The following is a 10,742-nucleotide window of genomic DNA, read 5'->3' on the forward strand; positions in this document are numbered from 1 at the left end:
GAACAAAGATAACAACAGACTAAAATGTTAACAACTAATACAGCTGAACTTTGCAACTAGTCATTTCAATGTACTTACAACAAAATATAAAAAATAGCAAACTTTTAAAGAGTTTCTCAACACATACATATTTATAGCAGAAAGAGAAAAAAATCCAACCCTTCCCCAAAAGTAGGTTTCAGAATCTTGAACCACCTGCAGCCCAACAAAGAACACAGATTCATCTCAGTCTGCAGTTACTAGTGCAAATAGACATCAATTGTCCATTTAAAAAGGAGATAGGAATGCAGTGTTTCCCCACACCATTCGTACTATATACAATTGCACAGTTAGCATTTGTATTATTATTTATCTAGTTTTAAGTACAGGCTGTTACTGAATAGAACTGTGATTATTTTCAAATGCATTAAAAGCAAAATAAAAGAAAAGTAAAACTGTACTATCCGTTCTACATTTCTTTCTGCATTCTGATTCAATTACTAGTTAAATATACATCTAATACTGCAGTCAATTAATTCCTTCTTTGCAGAACAGCTCTGCATCACATACCTCTTTTTGTCTGGTTTCCTTTCATTAAGTCTGGGCACCAACTGCTCTCATTTGTCTGTGTTTCCTTATATAAGGAACACATGATGAAACTGAAAATTAAGCTATTCTTTTTCCGGGAACTCACATGATTTTCTGTTTCTGAGAGCCTAATATATATATATAGCTTACTGTATAAGGTCAAGGACCATCTGCCTGAGTATAATATACTTGTGATCAGTTGCCAGCATACAAAACATTTTGTCTGTGTGTATGTGTGTGTGTGTGTGTGTGTGTGTGTGTGTGTGTGTGTGTGTGTGTGTGTGTGTGTGTGTGTGTGTGTGTGTATGTTTATTAATATTATATATATCAGTATAAACTGTGGGTGGAATTGAGTGCCTCTAGTGATTAGTCATTTTTGTTCTCCATGGTTTGTGTGTGTTTGTGTACGTGTATGCGTGCGCGTGTGTGTGTGTGTGTGTGTGTGTGTGTGTGTGTGTGTGTGTGTGTGTGTGTGTGTGTGTCTCTGTGTGTGTCTTTGTGTGTGTGTCTGCGTGTACTTTTCTCAGCCCCGTGCTCTGATATTTGTATTAGACATTTCTGCATTGCTTTAGATGCTGGTAAAACAACAGAATAAAAAGGTATACAGAGCAAATGTGTTCCACATTGCAATATGCACTGAATTTCTGACACACAGCAAAACTGCCTTGAGATACTAAGAATATCTGGAGAAGCTTAGAAATAATGCAAATACTTATTTGTACCCATGTCAGTCAACAAGGTAGTAGCTTCTAGAAATGTTTAGTTAGTGGGAGGAATAAATGGATCTTTGCATAGAACCTGGAGGTTAAATGAGAAATCAATCAAATGTGCATGCCTTTAGACTGGCCATTATGTAGACAGTGGAAGAGTAAACATAAATGAAGCCTTCATCATTAGAATTAGTCAGGCAGCAGTGGTAGGCAGACTGAGAAAACAAGTAACATTCACGTGAAAGAATGTAAATTCCTACTACATTTGTTTTACTATATTTGGTTGGAGACCAAAGTGATAACTATGATACCTATGGTTAACCAACAAGCCATCAAATACTGCAACATGATGTAATAAAACAGTAAAGTCACCCACACATACAAGGCTGCCTGGAAAACAAAGGCAAGTGTTTGTTGGGGGCTGGGGACAAAACTACATGCACCCACCGCATGGAGGCGACTCTACCTCACATCCAGTGATCCATTAATATTCTAACCAAGTTTGTTGTTATTTATTGTATTTTACTTGCTTTCTTACAGTTTTTGTTGCTGTACATGGCTAAATGATTTACAAGTTTGTTGTTATTTATTGTATTTTACTTGCTTTCATACAGTTTTTGTTGCTGTATATCATAACCCATTTCTTCTCCCTTCTATTCTCAGCTCTTCTGCCTAGTGACCACCTGTAGGTCTGGGATTGAATACCCTACCTCAGTCTCCTGCCTCATACCCTACCTAGGGAACAAAACCTCACATTCTTTGGTAAAGCCTCCTCCCATAAAGACGCAAGAAAGTATGTCCTTCAGCTCTTCCAGGTTTTTCAGCATTGTGTAAGCTTTGTAACCCTCAGCTACTGTCAATCTCTAAGCAGGTTCTGCCAGCAGCCGGCTTTAGCTTCCCCCTTCCCTTCGACCACCAGCACCCTTTAGGTACTCTAGTTTACCTTCTTCTCCCCACTTCCTCTAGCCCTGTTAGTAGTCCTGGTAGCAATTACCGGCTGAGTCCACTAGGTGGCTCCCTTCTACTAAACTTGCTCATCTTTGCCTAATTTTTATTCTACTTTCTAATTCCTATATTTCCCACTATCTGCTAGCCTTTTCGTGTAGTTTCCACCCTTCCTTTCTCTGATTTTATTCAGCCTTGCCCCACTTAGTCCTTACTCTCTAAGAATTCCTCTATGTCCTAGAATTACTTACCTTTACTTTCAGCATCTTACTGATTGTTTTCCACTCTAACTTTTCTTTGGCTCTTCCCGCTCCATTCGCCCTGCGGGCTCACTCCGCTCCCCACCCTACCCCCAATTCCCACCCACCCCCCGGGGTACTACACTTATAGTTCTTTAGCCACACCCCTAATCCCTACTACCTTATTACTCTCCTTCCCGCCAAATTGCTGCATAGCCTTAACACACCCTTCCACTCCCCCTTTCTCTTTCTCAACCCTATGACCATACCACTTCTATTTACTTTTCTCCACTACTTTGACTTCTGACTTTACACATCCCCTCACCTCTCCCCCATTCTTTCTCTATCTACCTATTAGAATTTATTCTAATTTACCAACTGCTTTAACTAGATCTACTACCCCCTCTATTGTGTACCTAACTTATTTCTCTCCCCTTTGTACTTTCCTCTCTACTTCCTCACTTCTCTTATTGCTAAATTATGTCTCCCTATATACTAACTATGCCTTCACTCTCACTCTTAATGTTGACCACCCTTCTCTCAACATACCATCTCACATCTTTTGAAATTTCACTTAACAACTATCTTATCTCCTCACAAAAACACACTTCTTCTACTCTCACTTTTACTTCTTACCCTAATGTTAATTCCACCCTAGCTATCTTCTATCTAAATTCCACAGGCTACATCACCTCACCTACCCCTTCTATCTAGCAAAAACAAAACCTTAATAATTCAAAGAGGAACTACTTAACCATACTATCTAATCCTACCCTACAAGATGGAGACATCCACCCCAACCCTGGCCCTATCTCACCACCACCCCAAAACTGCTTAACTAACCCCAATAATAACTTCCTTATAGGACACCTAAACATTCATAGCATAAACAATAAAATACCCTTAATCCACGCCCTCTTAGATATCCACTCATTTGACATTCTCTGCCTCTCTGAAACCTGGCTAAACCCAGGCACAAAGACTCAGAGATTATACCCCAAGGTTATAACATACTAAGACAAGACCGCTTAAAAGCGTAGGGTGGTGGAGTGGCAATACTGTTCAAAAATCAACTGAACATCTCCACTCAACCAGCATACCCAAACCAAAACAGCAAAATAGAAGCCATCATTGTTAAACTCCAACTTAATAACAAAAAATCCATTTACATTATTTCTTTGTATCTTCCCCCAGGTAACAACATTCCAATATTAGAAGAATTTCTAAGTTGGGTTTCTATCACCTACCCCAAGAAACCATAATTCTCGGCGACGTTAACATAGACTGGAACACTATTAATGCTGACAATCCCTCCTCTCATATTAACCTACATGGTTTCTCACAAACTATTACCTCAACTACAAGAGTCAATAAGCCCAGTAAGAGAGAGAGTATACTGGACTGGATACTCACAAATAAAGCTAACAAACAATATAAAGTAGGGACTATGCCTGACGACATCAGCGACCACTGCCTAACCTACATCACTAGACAAAAATCAGAATATGTTAACCTCCCAAATACAAGACTAATTCGATCTGTCAAGTACTTTAATTTAGACCTTTTTAAAACTGAACTGAGAGCATGTAATTGGAATTCCTTAAAATCACTTCCCCTGGAGGAAGCAGTACTATTCTTTAATACCACATTCTTATCAATACTTGATAAACATGCTCCAGAACGCTCTATTAGAGTAAAGACCAAATCTGCCCCATGGCTGACAACCAAAACTAAAAAACTTATGCATGCTAGAAACTCAGCATGGACAAAATGGAGATGCAATAGACTAAACCCTGATTTTATTAATTTCTGCCATCTTAGAAATCTAGCAAAAAAATCAATACTCTCTGACAAGAAAAACTTCTACTGTAATCTTCAGGAAACTCATATTAACAACTCTAAACAGTTCTGGTCATCAGTAAATAGACTTCTTTCCCCAGGAACTGCTAAAACTCCTTCCCTCAAAATTCAGACCCAGACACCCCTCTCCAGACTGCTAATGCCTTCAACTCTTTTTTCTCTGAAACTATTCAATCCCTAGCCAAACAAATGAACCCTAATAACTCTCATATACCAACTAACAAAACTAGCTCCCTTTTCAACTTCTCTCTAAAACCTATATCTACCTCTTTTATCTACAAACTCATACATAAACTGAAACCCTGCACCCCTTCTGCTGACAAACTCCCTTCTCTTTTCCTTCAGAAAGCTGCCAAAGAAACTGCTTATCCTATATCCTTACTTATCAACAGAACTATCCTAGAAGGAACCATCCCTGATATCTGGAAAGTCTCCTACATTATCCCACTGCACAAAGGTGGTAACTCCCTTGACCTCTCAAACTATAGACCTATTGCCCTTCTCTCACCCTAGCAAAAATTATGGAAAATGTATACATCAGCAACTCGTACACTATCTCTCTCATCACAACATAATAGCAAACTGCCAGCATGGTTTCAGACCCCACCACAGTACCACCACTGCCCTTCTATCCTTTGTAGATACTATCAATAAAAATCGAAACAACAATACACTCTCTTCTGCTCTTTTCATTGATCTCTCGAAAGCTTTCGACATGGTCAACCACTCTCTCTTAATCAACATTCTTGAATCCCTATCTTGTGATAAACTAGCCACTGACTGGTTTAAATCTTATCTTAACAACAGACAACAAGCAGTAATATGGGAAAACCATATCTCATCACTCCTGCCTATTTCCATCGGAGTTCCCCAGGGCTCCATTCTGGGTCCACTTCTGTTCTCCCTCTTTATCAAAGATCTTCAGGCTGCTATCCCACAAGCTACCTGCATACAATACGCAGATGATTCTACCCTTATCTGCTCAGCACCCTCCTCTACTGAACTGAGCTCAGTGACCCAAAATACCTTTAACACAGTAGAAACTTGGTTTTCTAGACGGTTTCTCCTACTAAATGCCAAAAAAACTAAACTCCTCCTCTTTTCACCCACCTCTCGATCTCCCCCATTAAACTTTACCATCTCTTCAAATAACGGCACTATCATCTCACCTGATCCAACTACTAAACTATTAGGAATAACCATTGACAACAATCTTTCCTTCGATCAGCACATTAACAACACCATCAAGATTGTAAACAGAAAAATTGGATCCCTTTATCGCATCAAACCTTTTCTAACCCCAGCAACCAGAATCAAAATTGCACAATCTCATCTCCTATCTACTCTCCTTTACGCTTCCCCAATTTACACAAACCTTAAGAAAATCAATCTAAACAAACTTGTAACTTGCTATAACAACATAGCTCGTTTCGCCACTAGTAACCCATTTAGGACTCACCATTGTATCAACCTAAAACAACTCGGCTGGCTCAATTTCAAAACTACCTAATAATTCCTCAACTCACTATAGCCCACAACATATTACACCTACCTGACAACACCCCAATACTCTCTCAACTTCTAACCCCTTACAGCAATCTGAACTCACTTCGCTCCTCCAGTAAACTCATGACAAAATCAATAAAGGTAAACAATGCAGCAGGTGCTTCCCTTTTCACTAACACTATAGGTAAAACTTGGAATCTCTTACCTAGTGACATAACTTTGACCCAATCCCTGCCACAATTCAAGCAGAAAATTAAACTTTACTATCTAAATCATTGGCTTTGTTCCTGCAGTACACCAGACTAACCTTTTCTCTTCTCTTTTTTCCCCTTACTCTTCTTATGCACTACCTGTCTCATTTCTCCTCCTTTTACTCATCTAATCTAACTAAGTATATGTTAAGCAAAATAGTTGACATGTAATGAACTGCATATTGTTAGTTTGTTTCTCTGTGATATTATCTTTCGCTATGTGTGTTCTTATGACTTTCAATTGATGCTATTCCTTAACAGTAATGATTTTTTATGTAATGTTCTTAGTATTTTAGTGGAGCTTTTCTCCTCGGGCCTCTGCTGAAAATGGACATGTATCCAGCCAGACTAGCCCGGTCAACAAATGTAAAATAAAATAAAAAAAATAAAATAACTACAAGACTGCACAAGATTGGCATTCAGGGAAACTTCCTTACACAGTTTTGTTATCTTGCTCATTTTTATATATTTAAAATAAAGAGGAAATCAATTAAAAATTATCAGCTGTTCCTATTTCTACAAAAGTCAGTGCAATAATATTTAGTATCCCATAAACAAGCAGGTAGTGGGACAGTTAAGCAGCAGCTGCAGAAAAAGCTCAATGTTTAATGGATATCATGAAATGGAATCACAAAGCAGTACTACTGCACATCAAAGGCTAAAAACACACCATTTAACAGAAGAACAGAGTATAACATCCCTCAGAAACAGTATACAGTAGGACACAAGGAGCAACTAAGAAAGAACTGCCACCATGGTAGGAGAGATGGGTACAAGTGAGGGTGTCAAGGAGAACCCCAAGTCTATGGGGACCAGGACTTTAGCAAGGATTTTGAAACTATATCTCTCAGAAGCTTGTTGTAGAAACTAAAGAGAACAGGGAGTGAAAGTCATGATGGAGGGAGCTAAGAAGTTGTCAGACTGAAAGGAATTTGAGGGCTGCAGGTAGGTGAAGGTGTTTTTCTTGTGCAGAAAAGTTGGTAGTCAGTCTTGTATCATACAGTACCCGATAGTCACTGCTAACACCAATCCTATTTAACATTCCATATTAGACACTACATTCATTGCATTAGAATAGCAAGGTGAACTTGCTTGATCATGGTGCAAATGAAATGAGTTGAATATTTATTTTGTTATATGATTAGTAAGAGTGTATCTATGTATGTTTGCAACACAATTACTTTATTTTTGCATCGTTGTTCTTATTTAAACTTTTCTGTATGTCTTTGTTTTTTATTTACTATGTATCTATGTATTTGTATTCATATAAACCCAGTCAACACAAGTGTCCATTCTTAGGGATGACTCAAGAGCATTGTCTGGTTAAGTGACTTACTCAGAGTTGCACAGAATACAAATGGGGGCTGATAGAATCACACCCTGCACTACAAGAAACAGCTCACAGCCTCAGTCCTCTGCACCAACTGTCACACTATGCCTGCATTATATCTTGAACTTTCCATCCCAGGACTCCACTGTTAATAGGACTTCCTGTTAAGGCATTCTAAAATAACAAATGTAATAAACTGATAGACCAACAGATAGTAAGCCATCTGGCTAGACATGTAAACAGATAGACAGTTAGAGGGACATAGCATGTAGAGCTGTACAATGGTAAATGATGGAAAACCAACCGTGACAAGAGTTCTGATTTGTAAAGTGGGCATGCATGTAGCAGCTGAGATATATTGTAAAAATGTATGAGGTTTTCACTTTGGTGAGGAATCTAAAAAAACATACATTAACATAGAAGTGTCCATGGAAATAGAGGTGCCCAGGAATAAGTGAATATGTGGGTCATAATCACATATGGAATTAATCACATAGCATAATGGAATATTGCAGTGATGACAAATGATGTCAGAGAATGAACTTAGGGGAGGAAAATGACTTACTGTATAAGGACAGGCACTGAATGACTTACTGTATAAGCTCAGGCACTGAATGACTCACTGTATAAGCTCAAGCACCAAATGACTTACTTTTATAAACTCAAGCACTGAATGACTTACTGTATAAGCTCAAGCACTGAATGACGTATTGTATAAGCTCAAGCACCATCTGCCTACGTATCATATACTCACTATCAGTTGCCAGCATACACAAGATTTTGTGATATTACACCACAAAAAAACAGCATTTTTCCAGAGGTGTAGTCCTGAGATAGACACTCTGCTCTCTCATCCTTAGTCTCTCTATATACATTGTACTCAGACAAAGTAAATATACTGATCAGACAAATGAGTTACACGCAGCTGTAATGCTAGTATGTAGTTTACAAACAAGAAACATAGCTTAAATTAATAAAATAAAATACTGTAGGCTCATTTACATTCCATAATGCTAATCCCCACTACACAAGACACAGATCTTGTGCAAGAATATGTTAGAGCATCCCATGGTTACCACAGGTACGCAGTCAGGGGTGGACTTGAGTTGCTGGTGAAGATGGGACCCAGGGAAATGGGATGGCTTGGAGCAGTACAATTGCTAGATGATGTGGTTGTGTATAATGTGCAAAATGTGTGGTTGTATGTATTGATTTCTGTGTACTTAATGTCCGGTGAATCTGGTAGTGATGTGGAATAGCTGCAAAACACATGGCTTGTTCTTCTGTGAAACAACAGAAACAGAAAAAAATTGTGACAATACCTATATTTAATTATGAGCTATTATGAGCTATTTCAAACAAGATGGCTAATGTATACAAGTCCTATATTAGACTTATCTTTGAATGTAATTTTTCCATCTGTTCATAATCTAAGGAGTGCTTGTTTCCCTTGACAGCATCCAAAGAAAATTCACAAAAAAGATACCTGCTTGTATGAAGTAATATTACTCAGGTCTTTTATTCGACTTCATATCAATACAACAAAGACTATCTCTACCATACTGAGCCCTAAACATTGAAGAGTTCAGACTATTAATGGACCATGAAAATTACATAGCTCCACTCTTTAATGAAACTCAAAAGTTCAGCACAACTAAGGGATGCAGATTTATCTCATCATCACACATGCACTGGGATAAACTTCCTATTTCTGTTAGCTGTACTAAATCTTTCTTTGCATTTAAAAGAACTCTTGATGTATTTGTGGGCCAGTCTGCCTTGTCAACTACAACAGAGTCTGTATTCTAACATGACCTCCTGGATTAACACAGATAACCACATGTAAACAGAAATGTTTACAAAGTAGTTATGCAGAAAATATATTAGGTAAGAATGTGGATGGAGTTATCTCTGTGTTATTCTTTGGAATCAAGTAGATGCACTTGTAAAAGGATACTGTTTCTGTCAAGAAACAAGACCAATTGGAATAAGGCAAAGAAGTAACAAATACAAGTAGAAAATGAAAAATGAAATATGCAGGTCACCATTAAGTAGATGAGGGAAAAGATGACAAGTCCATGACCAGTTAGAGCGTATGTTCTTTTTTCTTTAAAAGTTTTATTACATTTATATGACAAAACTATATACAATGGCAAGGAATTAAACATAATTATGAAAAACCAAAAGAATGAAAAGAAAAGCAGAGCTGCTATGCTACAGTTCTTGTCTGAGAAAAGGGTAAAGAAAAAAAGAATATTGTATTACTAATTTATTTGTCTTTCTTGATCATGAAAGTCCAACTGGGCAAAGTTCATTTTCAGCTGAGGCTGGTGGAGCAAACTCCATGTGATACATTCAAAATGCTTATGACAAAACATTTTACAAAGTTAAATTACAGAGGTAGTTCTTAAGGCATCTAGATACAAACAGTTAATTCTGCAGTGACACTGCATAAAGATCTAGATACAAACAGTTAATTCTGCAGTGACACTCTAGATACAAACAGTTAATTCTGCAGTGACACTCCATAAAGATCTAGATACAAACAGTTAATTCTGCAGTAACACTCCATAAAGATCTAGATACAAACAGTTAATTCTGCAGTGACACTCTAGATACAAACAGTTAATTCTGCAGTGACACTCCATAAAGATCTAGATACAAACAGTTAATTCTGCAGTGACACTGCATAAAGATCTAGATACAAACAGTTAATTCTCAGTGACACTGCATAAAGATCTAGATACAAACGGTTAATTCTGCAGTGACACTCTAGATACAAACAGTTAATTCTGCAGTGACACTGCATAAAGATCTAGATACAAACAGTTAATTCTGCAGTGACACTCCATAAAGATCTAGATACAAATAGTTAATTCTGCAGTGACACTGCATAAAGATCTAGATACAAACAGTTAATTCTGCAGTGACACTCCATAAAGATCTAGATACAAACAGTTAATTCTGCAGTGACACTCTAGATACAAACAGTTAATTCTGCAGTGACACTCCATAAAGATCTAGATACAAACAGTTAATTCTGCAGTGACACTGCATAAAGATCTAGATACAAACAGTTAATTCTCAGTGACACTGCATAAAGATCTAGATACAAACAGTTAATTCTGCAGTGACACTCTAGATACAAACAGTTAATTCTGCAGTGACACTCCATAAAGATCTAGATACAAACAGTTAATTCTGCAGTGACAATCCATAAAGATCTAGATACAAACAGTTAATTCTGCAGTGACACTCCATAAAGATCTAGCTACAAACAGTTAATTCTGCAGTGACACTCCATAAAGATCTAGATACAAACAGTTAATTCTGC

Source organism: Protopterus annectens, chromosome 13.part0, assembly GCF_019279795.1.
Source record: "Protopterus annectens isolate FY-2018-M chromosome 13.part0, PAN1.0, whole genome shotgun sequence".
Lineage (NCBI taxonomy): Eukaryota > Metazoa > Chordata > Ceratodontiformes > Protopteridae > Protopterus > Protopterus annectens.